The sequence below is a fragment of the Jatropha curcas genome, chromosome 2, assembly GCF_041381405.1.
Source record: "Jatropha curcas cultivar XTBG-Jc1 chromosome 2, XTBG_Jcur_1.0, whole genome shotgun sequence".
Taxonomy (NCBI): domain Eukaryota; kingdom Viridiplantae; phylum Streptophyta; class Magnoliopsida; order Malpighiales; family Euphorbiaceae; genus Jatropha; species Jatropha curcas.
Genome location: NC_143152.1, coordinates 29413403 through 29428756, shown reverse-complemented (window position 1 = coordinate 29428756; position 15354 = coordinate 29413403). Strand labels below are relative to the sequence as shown.

Genomic DNA, 15354 nt, shown 5'->3' with positions numbered 1-15354 from the left:
AAATATTGAGTTTTTAAAATTTCCTTACTAAATTTATGGATCGACAAAAATATCTTAAAATATTTTAATTCTATTGGTTGAAAAAATAAATGTATTCTAAATTTGACCGGTTATTAGTTTTCCATTTAAATATAAATTCTTTAATTAGTATCTACACCCCTAATATAAATTCTAAATTCACAATCTCATGGTGACCCACTTCATCCCAATTCTACCTGAATACAAGGCATAACATTATCACATCACAAGTAATCCAATCAACTCGCATAATGTAGTAAATTGCATAGGAAATTAATAAGCACATGGGAATATAATTATGGAATATGTATAAATATTTAATTCTCATATGCTTATATTACTATAATTTACATGGTAGATCATAATGTAAATAATGTTATTTCTATAATTTAATATTAAAATAGTGAAGGCTGAGTATCATTTGTATTTATATATTTATAAGATGTGAAATGGTCAATGCATGTACGAAAATGATGGCATGTATCATTTATTATTACTCACAGTGATAAAAGAAGAATCAAACCTCCATTTGAATTTTGACTAGCAAGAGCCGTTGACAAACACGGATAATCTAGATAAAATTCAAATATAAAGAAAAGATTGCATTAAACGGATGATTTTCCTTAAATAATAATTAACCTATCATATATCTGTTTAGACTGCTTTAATTTATCTAAATCTTATCGATATTTCTGATAATATTTTCCTTCAAACAGAACTTTCTATTTATTCAAGTATTAACTATTTAATACACTTATCGACTATTACTCACATAGTTCATATATCGATCAATCAATAATTTAATAATCACAAATAATAATTTTATGTTTAACTCATAACTTATAAATTAATATAACCTTCGATCTAATCCCAATATATTCTTATATATTTTCATCTCGGTATGGTTTACTTCCTTAACTAGTCGCCAAATAATAAATATTTTATATAACCAAATATAAATAATCCTTACTCAATTAATCTTAACTCAAAATATTATATCCTCTAAATAACATATTCCATCACCATCTTAAAATAATTGTTACCCATTCAATAATAAATTTCATTTTACTTAAATCATTTTCCATTCATTTTACTTAAATCATTTTCAAGTCCTCCAAATAATTCGTATAACACTTAAATATTTAATTTGCTCTAATTTGATAAAATCTTATCTTATTCTTAACCTTAATTATTTTAATTAAAACTAATTTAGTTAATAACAACAATTTCAAAACTTGAAATTTATATTGAATTTAACAAATTAAAATATACCGATTAAAAATCAGAATCCGGATTTCAGTATAATTCTCGCTTCTGCCTCCTGGGGTCACCGGCCGGCCGGTCACCGGCGACACCGTCGACGGTGGTCGGGAAACTGTGGCTGCTCGGAATTGAGCACTCTTGGCATCTACCTGGTTCGGATTTCAATAATGAATCCATATTTGGTGTCTGTTGGGCGAGATCGGCCCTCTAATCGGCCGGAACAGGCTCGACAGGAGCTTAGTGCCGCGTTTATGTCACTGTCGATCCAAAAGGGACGAACCGCAGCTCGCCTGTGCTGCAGCAGAAGTCGGAGTCGCGAGCGGGGGGAAGATGCGACCTGAGCAAAGGCGGTCGGTGGCTGAGATCGGGAGGAGCGGCGATCGAAAGCCGAAATCGCAGCTTGCCTCTGCTGCGTCCACCGAGAACAGAAACAGAGGGAGACAAGGAGAGAGACTGGTGGCGCGAAGGGAGTCCGTTGGACCTGTCTGTGGTGACCGGAAAAGAGGAGAGAGAAAAAGGTTGAGCGGCGCTGGAACGAAGAAGAGAAGAGGAGAAGAACAAGGAAATACAAAAAAGAAAAGAGAGGCTTCCAGGTTTTTCATACCATTCCGGTTCGATTCGAATTAGTTCGATCCAACTCAACGGTTTGGTCCGGTTTTCAACTGATTTATAAGTTTTTATCCGGTTTGAAGATTTCAAACTCGTTTATAAGTCCAATTTAGCAATAATTAAATATTCCTTTTTAAATCTCATTGTATAATCTCATTGGTTGCAATTAAACACTAAACTTTTAAACAAAAAAATCTATGAAATTGAATTTTTAGGTTATTTGAACATACTTATGATCTTATTTAGGTAAGTGTAATCCGGTATGTATATAATTTTTTAACTAAAAAAATATAATTGTTTTCTTTTTTTTTTTTTCTTAAGGAGAAAGATTTCAATTTGAATATATTGATAGATAGTATATATAATTATCACTAAATTATATTTTCAAATGCAAAGATATAATTAAAGATATAATTGTCACTTGAACCGTAAATATGAGTTCATTGAATTTTTTTCATTTATTAGTATAAATTATAATTTAATATAAGATCCACACGTATTTGAATTAAGAATTCCACCAAGTTTGAATTTAATAGTAAGTCACAATGTTTTCGTTCTTTTTGAAGAAAATATTTGATCTAGACCTTAATGCTATATATGGCTTATGTGTGTATATATGATCGGATAAAAATTAATTTCTTCATATAAATTCCAAAGTTTTTAATCTTCTCGATAATTTTATTAGCTTTTTAAAATTAATAATTAATATTTTATAAATAATAATAATTTTTAATTTTGGCACATCTAATCTTATAATTAATAATAATTTTTTATTTTATCGTCTATAATTATTCTATTAAATATACCTGGCTTTTAATGTTGCCCTATCATATTAAAATTAGTTCAAGAAAAATATTATTGGTTTATATATGAATATTACTTAAATAGCGATAAATTTTAATTTAAGTTTGTTATACATAAAATCATGTCTTAATATTATATAAATATCTAGAGAATATAGGAGAAAAATTATAATCATACTTAATAATATATACGAATAAATTAATGAGTATAAACAATGACTAATACCAAATAATAACAACATGCAACACATGTAAAAAAAAAAAAAAAACACTGTACACAATAAGTAGTTAGAGATTTTTTGAGTTTTCTTTTTATACTCATGTATTTTGAGGTTTTTCGAGGGTTTTTCACTTAATATTCATAGAATAGGTGGGGTTTTTTTTCGGTAAGCCTAATGGCTTGAGTACAGTTACTTTTGAATGTTAAGTATTTCCTGGATATGTTAAAAAATTAATAAAATATTTTATTTGCTGATAAAAAAAAACATAACAAAAAACATGAATATATATAAATGTACGAATGGAGGAATATTGAATTTTTAAAATGCCCTTACTAAATTTATGGATTAACAAAAATATCTTAAAAGATTTTAATTCTATTGGTTGAAAAAATAAAGGTAATTTTATTTTGATTGGGTATTAATTTTCCATTTAAATATAAATTCTTGAATTAGTATATACATCCTACTAAATTTATGGATCATTGAAAAAATAATGATAATTTAATATATTGATTTGATAATTATACGAATAATAATAATTAACCAATAATATGAGCTAAGAATAAAGAGAAAGCAATTAAAATGATTATTACAGTCGCGTAAACTCCAATTTATACTGCAATTACAATAAAATTAGTAGTTTTAACTCGTGTCCTTTATAGTCTCCAGAGGGAAACAAAAACAAAAATAAAAATAAAGAGATAGCCAAATTAAAAGAGGTGCGGCAATGTCGACCAATTATGATAATATTCTTGTTGCTTTTACTTTTTTTTTGGCATATTTATTTATTTTCATAATTAATATTCTTTAGGTAATACCTAACCTAACCTTGAATCATTTTAACAAACCGGGGGTTTCAGTACCAACAATTAATAAAGTTAAATTAATATAAATATTATTCTGAACTTTAAATATAAATTCTTTTGGTAGTATATATGTCCATGTTAAATTTATAGATTGATTCTATTGGTTGAAAAATAAGGGTAATTTAATTTTGATTGGCTATTAATTTTTCTCTATAAATATAAATTTTTTAGTTAGTATATTTAAATATAATACTTCATGTGCAATTATATTATTAAAAAATGCGACTAAAGTTTATTATTTTAAATAATATATCATTTTATGTACTATTTATTTTTTAAACATGATAAGACTATAATAAACATATAATAAGAATATAATTAATTATATCAAACGAGACCAAATGGTTACCCAAATACTATCTATAATTTGCATTGATTATATTATTTTATAATCATGATTCTATACTTTTACATTTCAATAATAATTATGCCCCTCACCAAAATAAAATATCTTTGTAGAGGTTCAATCATGATCTTATACTTTCTCATTTTATTTTAAGCGAGAGGCATAATTATTATTGAAATGTGAAAATACAGGATCGTGATGGGTTCCCCACAATAGTTCAGGGGATCACAAGGATAATCGTTAAACTACAGGGTAAAATTTATGCATTGGGCCTTTACAATTCTATCGTGGAATAATTAAATCAATGGAATATCTATTAAATGATTAAAAAAAGTATAAAGCTATTGATCAAAAGTTGTGTTAACCACACGTCAAATTAATATTTGTATATAAAACTAAAACCATAAAAATTATTTATTAGTTTGGAAAAGTGCATAAAGTTATTAAAATTCATGATTTTAGAAGCATAATAGGTTTTCATCAAAATTGAAACTACCAAAATAACAAAATTAAAAGGTAAATTTATGCATTTAACCTAATTAGAATAAACATAAAAATAAAATAGTCATTACGTTACGTAGTAATTAAATGTTGATTCATTATATTTTATTACATTATAATATTGTGTCCTACCAAAGATGACCTAATATCACGAAACAAATTTTATTATTGCATGCTCGAACACTTCAAAGCAAGATATTCAAAGTGCATCATAAGTAACAATAATACCACTTAACACGCCAAGACATACGCCAGTGCATGTATGACCTAATAATATATGCCGTTTCAAATTCCCTTTCTCCAATGCTAAAGAAAAAAAAAGGAAAAATAAAAAAAAAAAGCAATTCCAGTTAACCTAGAGAGCAGACATAATAAGGGAGGATCTATTATCGTCCAACAAATTCTTCAGCTCCTTCACAAATCTTTCCATTGCTTGGGCTGGCAAACAAATTGGAATTACAATTCCATTTTCACCTTTCTTACGTTCAAACGGTACGTAAAAGCTTGCATATATAGGGATGGCTTTTGCAGGCCCGCCATAGATTGCATTGCCCCATCCAAAATCCACTTCTTTAAACCCTGCATATCTCACATCCGACACCATGTAGGTACCGTCTACAGCAAAATGAGGCCTACCTTTAATCACCAGTAGATCTGCCACCGATTTTATACACTCTCTATCGAATTCCATTTAGCCTTTCTTATCAATTCCAGTCCATAACCTATTGGATTCTTAGAATTTCTTCGGCAGTCGCAACCGCCGTTGACAGGATAAATCCGTTACCGTAATACCCTTCTGGTAATAGAGGAGGATTAAGCTTGCGCGCATTGTTAATTAACATCAATCGCATTTCTTGTCCGGCGTCTGGCTGAAGCGCAATAGTGCGACATTTCCATAAACATGCAGTTAATATTTCAACATCAGTGCAACGAGGAAGATGAGGAGGAATATATCTACTGCGAAGAGTAGATATCACAGAAGGGCTAATAAAAATGGCTCTATGAACTATGTCATCCAGTGAAAATGGAATTCCTTGGTCATTTTCTATGTGATCATATTCTCGGTGGATGCAGGTCACGTGGGGTGGGTTTCTTGCATCAAGTACATGTCTTTCCCATACTGGGAAAATAGAAGGGGATTGTCTTCCACGCGCCATCTCGGCTATGGCTGACAAGAACTGAGCTAGACCAAAAGCATCACTCATGGTATGATTGAGACGGATAGCAAATGTGAAACCGCCACATTTAAAGCGTGTGACCTGCTAAAACAAACAAAAATTCTTTGTATTATTTCATTTAGGAACAAGGCTCAATTAGGTTTTAATTAAAATTTACCGACTAAGAGTTCTGGAAACAATTTCAGTTTGAGTGCTAGTGACCGAACTTGTTTAAGAACTTACCTGAACTCAGTATGACAGGGCAATTTAGTATCCGACTAGAGCCAGGCACATCAAAAGGAGCTCATCCAAGAAAGGACATGGAGGTTGAAGAGCATCGCCGGACTGATCAAGACTGACATTGGCATCAGCTTCAATAAATTAAAACACCTTCACCATTGCAATCCATAATGAAGCTTACGGTTAGGCCCTTCTCTAATCCTGCCAGCGAATGGATAGTAAAAACAAGAGCTTTAGCAATAGCATTTCTAATAACCTGAACAGGTCTTCCCTTCCACTGAGGGGTCATGACGATAATTGTATGACTGGGATATGGAATCGAAGACCTTCTTGATCATCAATGTCCGATAATGGCTTGAACTCGTGAGGGGGTAGGCTTTGAAGGTGTGATTAGTTCCGGTTCACACCTCTGAACCTTGAAAATGGGCGCAGGTGGTGCCATTAACTAGGCAGAAAACGAACACCAAGTTAGTAATCAAGTAGGAAAGACACAGCTCTGCAGATAGGTGATCTTGACATGGCGATATGCATTTATTATAGAAGAAGATAGTCTATGACAATTTTCCACGCAAAAAATTCACAAGATAACGACCGTTTTTATGATATGATTTTTTTTTTTTATTGAAAGGGAATATTTCTGATAAAAAAAATAAGTATGAATGATTTTAAAAATGATTTCTATTTTCATTGATTTGTCCACATACTTCTGATCTTATTTAGGTAAATATAATGAGGAGTGTATATAATTTTTCAATTAAAAATATATAATTTTTTTTATTTTTTTTTAATATTAAGGCAAAAGATTTCAATTTGGATCTATTGATATACCATTAAATTATTTCTTGGTATACAAATGATATAATTATTACTTAAACCGTAAACATGAGTTCATTGAATTTTTTATTGATTAGTATAAATTATAATTTAATTTAAGATTCACTTATTTGAATTAAGAAAACCACAAAGTTTGAATTTAATAGTAAGTCACAATGTTTTTCTTTCTTTCTTTTTGAAGAAAATATTTTAGGTAGACCTTAATGATATATTGCATAATTTATGTGTGTATATATAATCAGATAAAAATTAATTTCTTTAATTTCCGAAGTAAAATCCAAAGTTTTTAATCTTTTCAATAATTTTATTAACTATTAAAGATCGAATTTATGAAAATTCTTAAGAGAACTGCATCTTCTCAATGGGCACGGTCGTGGTGAAGCCACGCTGCCCCTTCTTTTTTCAAAGAAATTAGATTCAATAACCTCCACAAATTTTATAAAATATCATTAACTATTTACTCTTCTTAATTTAGAGTTAAATACGTTACCATGTCTCTTAATTTAGGTAAGTCAAATACTTGTAAGACAGGTCTTGCACCGGATTGGCCTACTAAGACGTAAAATATTCACGGTGCAATTTACTTCAACCATGACAAATTGAATCCTCGAGTTTACTTAATGGAGAAAAGTTACAAATTACTTATTCTAATATTCATTGGTCAAATTTATATTTTTTTAATATAAATCTTAATTATTATTAATTAAATATTAAGATTTATTGTTTACATATAACTTGATATTTTGTTATCAAAGATATTACACGTAATTCATAAATTTCTGCATTACAACTATAAATTTATTTTATTATTGTATAAATCATCCAACATAATTTTAGAATATTTTAGTTTTAAATGGCAACACCTTCACCTTCCTTTCACTTCTACAAGGCAGATTTAGTGGTACCGAGACCAATGGATAGTTTCTCAAAAATACCCTTAAGCTCCTTTACAAATCTCTCCATTGCTTGCGCAGACAACACAATTGACAGAATAATCCCATTTCCTCCTTTTTTTTTTTATTTTTAAATGGTAGACAAAAGCTAACAACTCTTGCCCCACCTTGGTAAAATAATTAATAAAATGGATAAGTGTGTGTATATATATATATCTTGTATGGTACGTTAACATGTTCAAAAATATCATTCTATCTTTATTTGGAATTCCAAAAAAATACGTGAATTTATTTCTGAATTTTGTTATTTTAATTTTTATCGTTCTCAATTTTTATTTTGATTTGTTTAATATTTTAATTTATAAAATTACATCTTATATACTTTAACTTGTAAATTAAATCGATTAAATATTTATTAAATAATTAAAAAAATATAAAGCTATTGATCAAAGTTGTGTTAACCACACATCAATTAATATTTTTGTATATAAAATTAAAACCATAAAAATTATTTTATTAGTGTGGAAAGTGCATAAAGTTATTAAAATTCACGATTTCGATGCATAATAGTTTCCCTCAAAATTAAAAGTACCACAATATTAAATAACAAAATTAAAAGGTGAATTTATACATTTAACCTAATTACATAAACATAAAAATAAAATAGCCATTACATTACATAGTAATTAAATGTTGATTCATTAAATTTTTATTACATTACAATATTGCGTCCTACCAAAGATAATATTATATCACGAAACCAATTTTATTATTGCATGCACCCACACTTCAAAGCAAGATATTCAAAGTTCATCATAAGTAACAATGATACCACTTAACACACCAAGACATACTGTAATGATAAGTGGCATGTATGACGTAACAATATATTCTGGTTTCAAATTTACTTTCCTTGGTACTACAAAAAAGGAAAAAAAAAAAAAAAAAAACAAATACCAATTAACCTAGAGAGCAGACATAGTAAGGGATGATCTATTATCATCCAACAATTCTTCAACTCCTCGCAAATCGTTCCATTGCTGGGCTGGCAGACAATTGGAATTAGGATTCCATTTTCACCTTTCTTACGTTCAAAAGCTTGCTAATATAGGGATGGCTTTGCAGGCCCGCCATAGATTGCACTGCCCATCCAAATCCACTTCTTTAACCCTGCATATCTCAAATCCGACACAAGGTAGGTACCTTCTACAGCAATATGAGGCCTACCCTTAATCACCAGTAGATCTGCCACGATTTTATATACTCTCTATCGAATTCCATTTTAGCCTTTCTTATCAATTCTAGTCCATACCTATTGGATTCTTGGAAATTTCTTCGGCAGTCGCGACTGCCGTTGACAGGATAAATCCGTTACCGTACGTAATACCCTTCTGGTAATAGAGGAGGATTAAACTTGCGCGCATTGTTTAACTAACATCACTCTCATTTCTTGTCCGGCGTCTGGCTGAAGCGCAATAGTGCGACATTTCCATAAACATGCAGTTAATATTTCAACATCAGTGCAACGAGGAAGATGGGGAGGAATATATCTACTACGAAGAGTAGATAACGCAGAAGGCTAATAAAAATGGATCTATGAACTATCACTACAAAAAAAACGTCATTTTGCGACCGATTTGGCAAACAATCGGTCGCTAATCGGTCGCTAATTTAATGTAGCGACCGATCTCCGACCGACTTATGTCGGTCGCAAAAATACTTGTCGCAAAACAATTTTGCGACCGATGAGACAATCGGTCGCAAATTGGCGACAGATAAAATCGGTCGCAAAATTGAATAATCGGTCGCAATTTTTTGTCGTGGTTTAATTGGAAATTCAGTCGCAAATGTGGTCGCAGAAAATCGGTCGCAATTTTTCGGAATCGGCCGCAAATGGTAAATTCAAAATTTATATTTTTGGTATCAAATCGGTCGCAAAATTGCCAAAAAAAAAAAAAAATTAAATATTATTTTGAAACCAAAATTTTTCTGCACCTGTGAAAATTGACATAAATGCATAAATATATCACACGCAATTCAAGAACAGTATAAAAATGTAATTTTTTATTGTTCTGAACAAATTAAAAAATGAAAATACAAATGAAAAACTAAAAACGTACAAAATCAAATCTATATATGCTGCTGCTCATCTGCAGGATCCGATGTCGGATCGCCGGGAGGAGTACCTGCTGAATGTGATGTAGCGTCAGGAGGGGTGACCAAGGTATCGTCTGCAGCATCGGGATCAGGAGCCGATAGTGGCTGCTGCTGAGACGTCGAAACATGTCGGTCTGTAGCAGGCGCAGGATCAGAGGAAGAAGTACCAGCACGGTGCTCACCGGACAGCCGCATCACATGCGCTCTAAGCTCTGCCATCTGTCTCTGCTGATCAGCAAGCTGAGCCCGTATATCATCATCATAGTGCGAGTCAGTGTGCTCCGGCTGTGGTGCTGCGCTGGCTGTAAAAGCGTGAGCTGCTGAGCCAGTGTAAAACTGTGATGCCTGAATTTTTGGTAAGTGTACTATTCTACATATTGAATTTTTGGGAAAAAAATTCGGCAGTATTTCGGCACAACACAATCAAATCTCAAATACAAAACAAATCAATAAACACTTCTATATCATACCAACATTCTCCAAAGGCAATATGGCCACTACTAGGCCTCCAATCCAAACTCATCATTCATTTAAGTCAAAACATATTTAAGAAAAATAACGACAATAATATAAATAAAGAAAAACACAGCCAAAACTTCTCAAAAAGAGTTGCCAATAATTAAGAACATGTAATAACCTAAACACACAAAAAATTATTTATATAAATTCCAATTATTCTTCAAAAAAAAAAAAATTGGATCAATTAGTTTTCGTACTTGTTATTATTTTTATTCAGTACTTTCACAGAGTTAGTTTTTATGGTTAATTAACTGCTAATTGTAATTTGATTTGCGATTTGTCAAAAATATGTTTGGATCATTGGCCCATCATGATTTTTGCTTTGTATAGATTTGGGCCTAAATGATGTTCAGTATAATTTTCCAATCTTCTGTTATTATTAAAGGATTGCCCATCCCCACTATGCTATACATATCAAGAAGAAAGAAACTCAAAACCCTAATCATGTCCAATGTTATAGATGCCAATAATAATAACATTTTTTAGCTTTTTAAATTTTTTTTTCAAAATTTATTTTTGTTTAAATTAACAATAATTAACTGCCTTTGAAAGAATTTATGTACCGATAATTTCAAATAAAAATCATTATATTTATAAATAAATTTATGGCTTTTAAAGATAAAAATCATTATAAAGTTGCCAAGTGACATCCATTTAGTTAACTATCCTAAAAGCCTGACATAAAACACAATTGATCATTCCATTATCTGCCATTTTTATGGTTAATCAAAAATTGGATCAATTAGTTTTTGAAATGACACTTGCTTTGAAACTTTGAAACTTTTCCGAAGTGGTTGCAGACTTTGAAATGGTCTACTAAAGTAGCTATCAAAGTTTGATTAAATTTTTAATAATTTATTTCGGTTCAATTTTAAACTTTGATGAATTTGTGAAAGGTATTTTATAAGTTATTAAAAATTAGATCACTTATTAGATTTGAAAAATTTTGATGGATAAAATGAGTTTATTTTTTTATACATTCAACAATTTTTTTAGTAAATAAATGTTGAAATAAGAAAAACTACTAAATGTTAATTTTGCATTTTTCATTATAAGTCCTAATTAATTTCACATTTTTAAACTACACAACCATGTGTCCATTTATAATTATATAGTAATAAAAAAATATATGATTATTACTATTAATTTTTCGTATTTCTATTGTCAAATAGTTATGTCTATATTTACGAATCAATACAACAGAAAAGAGACAAAAAGTTCAGTGCCCTAATCATAAGTGGGCAATGTAAACAACAAACACAAACAAATAAACAAGTCGAAAAATTAGAATTGAAACTTGTGTAATTTTTTTTAAAACTAAAAAAAAAAAAAAAAAAAAAAAAAAAAAAAGAAATATCCAAAAAAAATACCTGAACAAGGTCTGCTTTTTCAAAGTTGAAGTTTATTCCTGCATCTAAAACCAAGTGCAAATATTTATTTAATCTTTAAATTAATCCTCCATCAAAAACAAAGATAAGATGTAATGCCAAACAAAGAAAAATAAGAAAAATAAGAAAATAAGAAAAAGTGAAAACAAAGAGTTATTAACTGAAGCCCATGTAAGTCAATTGCACTTCATATCAGGAAGAAAAATAAAGGAAGAAGCAATTGTTATTTTGTCCAGTAAAGAACAAATACAACGCCATATATAAAAAATAGTAAGAAAATACATAAATTTATTAGATCTTGTAAAGAATGACTACATCAAAACCAAAAACCCATCATAGTTGCATTTTCACTCAAACAAAACAATAAAGACAAGATAATGCTTATCTATCGAGTACAAAAGATAAATTTTTGAAACTGAAAAAAAAAAAAAAAAAAAAAAGAAAGATAACGCTTACCTCAACAACGCTGATTCGAAATGTAATAAACTGTACAACTCACTTCTTCTCTAAAAAGAATTCTTCATAGTTCATGATTTTGAAGGTTAAGAAGGATACTCATTTGAGATGGAAGTGAAGCTTGACAGAATAACAACAACGATAAAATATTAGTAATAATAACAACAACAATAATACTAATAATTATAATAATAATAAGAACAATAGTAATAATAATAATAATAATAATAATAATAATAATAACAACAGTACCCTAAAAAAATTCTAATCGCAACTCTATATACAAAATCAACCATAACTTAATATAATAAAAACAAATAAAATCAAAAAAAAAAAAATTGGAAAAATTAATCGCAAAATAAAACTAACCTCAGATTGTTTCGAAACAGGCTCACCTGAGTGCAAAGCGAGTGGGGTGGCGGCGTCACGCGGGCTGGTGTCAGGAGGGGCCGGAGCGGCGCTGCGGACGGAGGAGAGGAGAAGAGAAGGAGAAGAGAGAAAGAAGAAGAAAGAAAAAAGAAAGGGCCCCGGCGCTTAAAGCCCTAATTTTTGCGACCGACTCATCGGTCGCAAATTTTATAACTATCGGTCGCAATTTTTAATGAGCCGACGTCATTTGACTTTGCTCAAAATTTGCGACCGATTTGCGACTAAATATATCGGTCGCAAAAAATCGGTCGCAATGTAGTTTCCAATCGGTCTCAGAACTTTGCCCCATTTTTTACGCGTGTAAGTTTGCGACAGAAGAACACTTAGTTGCACATCGGTCGCAAAATTGGTCGCAAATCCGTAGTACATAGGTCGCAAATCATTAACCATTCTCGCGGGAATTTTCAGCGCCAAAATTTGCGACCGATTACTTATAAGTCGCAAATTGGTTGCAAAATGGCGACCGAATCAAGTCGGTCGCAAAAATCGGTCGCAATTGCGCGTTTTTTTTGTAGTGTATGTCATCAAGTGGAAATGGAATTCCTTGGCCATTTTCTATGTGATCATATTCACGGTGGATGCAGGTCACCTGGGGTGGGTTTCTTGCATCAAGTACATGTCTTTCCCATACTGGGAAAATAGAAGGGATTGTCTTTCACGCGCCATCTCGGCTATGGCTGACAAGAACTGAGCTACACCAGCGGCATCACTCATGGTATGATTGACACGGATAGCAAATGTGAAACCGCCACATTTAAAGCGTGTGACCTGCCAAACAAACAAAATTTCTTTGTATTATTTCATTTAGGAGTAAGGCTCAATTAGGTTTTAATTAAAATTTACCTATTAAGAGGTCTGGAAACAATTTCAGTTTTGAGTGCTAGAAAGGCTCTGTGAAGACAATTATTGCAATTAAAACTGCTTCACAAAGTTTAAGCAATTTTAGAATAACTCTGTGAATGATAGTTATTGCATTTAGAACTACCTCACAAAGCTTAAGAAAGTTTAGAAAGACTCTGTGAAGAACAGCTTCACAAAGTTTAAGCAATTTTAGAAAGACTTTGTGAAGAACAGCTATTGCAATTAGAACAGCTTCACAAAGCTTTAAGTAAGATTAGAAAACTGATTATAATTCATATTGTGAATTACACTGAATATAGAAGGACAGATTAGAACTTGGTATAATCACAATACAGAAATCCAGAGTTCTAGTGTTCCACAGAGATAAAGCTTATTCACGATTAGAATCAGAAACCCATTAATAACTTTGCATTTCTAAATAGATTAACAGTTGTGTAAATAGAATATAACCAAGCAGAATTTCAGAAAGTAAAAGAAGATAAATACAGAGATTTATAGTGGTTCGGTACTAACTCGCCTACATCCACTCCCCAAGACGTATCTTGAGATCTTCCACTATGTTATCTCTTTTCAAGGGTAAGAGACAAACCAACAATACAAGAAAATAGATCAACACCTAGATCTAACCTTTATCTCACTAGATTTTTCAAAAGTTCTAGTCAACCTCAACCCTTTCTGTTTTTGCAGAGAACAGAAACTCAAATCAAGACATTAGAATCTCACACAAGGAGAAAGTCGCTTGATAACCTATTACACCATAGTTTTTCACCTAAGCTATTACACAAAAGTTTTTCAAATAAAAATTTATCTACAACAGACTACAAAATCTATATAGAAAGAGAGAAATGCAAATATTAACACAGGAATAACAGAAAACGAATTTAGAAAACAGATTTAAAGATCAGAACTATTCTTCAGAAAAAAACTGTTAATAAATTTTCTTTTCTCTTAAAAATTTTTCTTGAAGCAAAAAAACGAAAAAAAATAGGAGGATTGAAGAGAGAGTTTTGAGAGATTTAAACTTTGAACAATGGACTCATACTCTTTGCAAAATCCCTTCTTTGCAAAAGATGATATTCTCTTTTGAAGTTAACGTTGAGATTATTGTTTTAATGAGCAATGAAGTTTTTGACATTTTTAAACTCAAGAGGCAATGCATAGGTTGCAATTAAAATGACTGTTAGACCACATTTAATATTTACACACTCAAGGTTTGGAGGTGAAAAGTTTAATTTAGAAAACAGTGTAACTTTTACAGTAGAAACATCCAGCTGTATTAGAAACAGACAGCTGTATTAAATCAGAAACTGCTTTTTGCAGAATTTCATTTAATAGCCACCAAGAATATTTACTCCAAAAATATTTTAGATGGAAAAACGTAAAGAGTAAATGTCATGACCCGATTCCATGGGCCAGACCGGCACTAGGGCCCAGGTAAGCTTAAGGCCCCCAAGGCCCGTAGTAAGCCTGAAACACTAGAATCTATTATCTCAGTATAAATTTCAACATTCAGCCCATATGATAATGAAAAATAACCTCAATATTTTATTAAATCTCGGCCCAAATTTATCGGCTACAACATTCCACAGTTCGGGCCTAATTAACAATGCATCACATTTATAATATGGGTTCACATAATTATCTCATCTATAATAATAAACGATTAAAAGTATACAAATCCTATAACTGCGGAGTCACTAACTGTTAGTATACATAGCAAAATAATTATGGAACTAGGAAAAATTCTTTATTGCCCTGCGCCGAAGAAACATAGCCTAAATCGAATTAAAGGA

At 30.8% G+C, this 15354-nt stretch overlaps 3 pseudogenes across 1 annotated transcript in view; all 3 read right to left on the bottom strand.

Annotated features, from left to right (window-relative positions):
• The window catches only part of LOC149498576 (benzyl alcohol O-benzoyltransferase-like), a 6085-nt pseudogene extending 4099 nt beyond the window's left edge, over positions 1-1986 (bottom strand). Inside the window, exons 1-2 of the transcript XR_016319572.1 lie at positions 1291-1986; positions 542-589 (exon numbers count right to left, since the gene is read on the bottom strand). The product of XR_016319572.1 is annotated as a benzyl alcohol O-benzoyltransferase-like (transcript). The remainder of the gene's footprint in view (positions 1-541; positions 590-1290) is intronic.
• A 2789-nt stretch (positions 1987-4775) lies between these two features.
• On the bottom strand, positions 4776-6501 carry LOC149498575 (benzyl alcohol O-benzoyltransferase-like; annotated as a pseudogene).
• A 1239-nt stretch (positions 6502-7740) lies between these two features.
• On the bottom strand, positions 7741-13959 carry LOC149498574 (benzyl alcohol O-benzoyltransferase-like; annotated as a pseudogene).
• Between the last annotated feature and the right edge of the window lie 1395 nt (positions 13960-15354).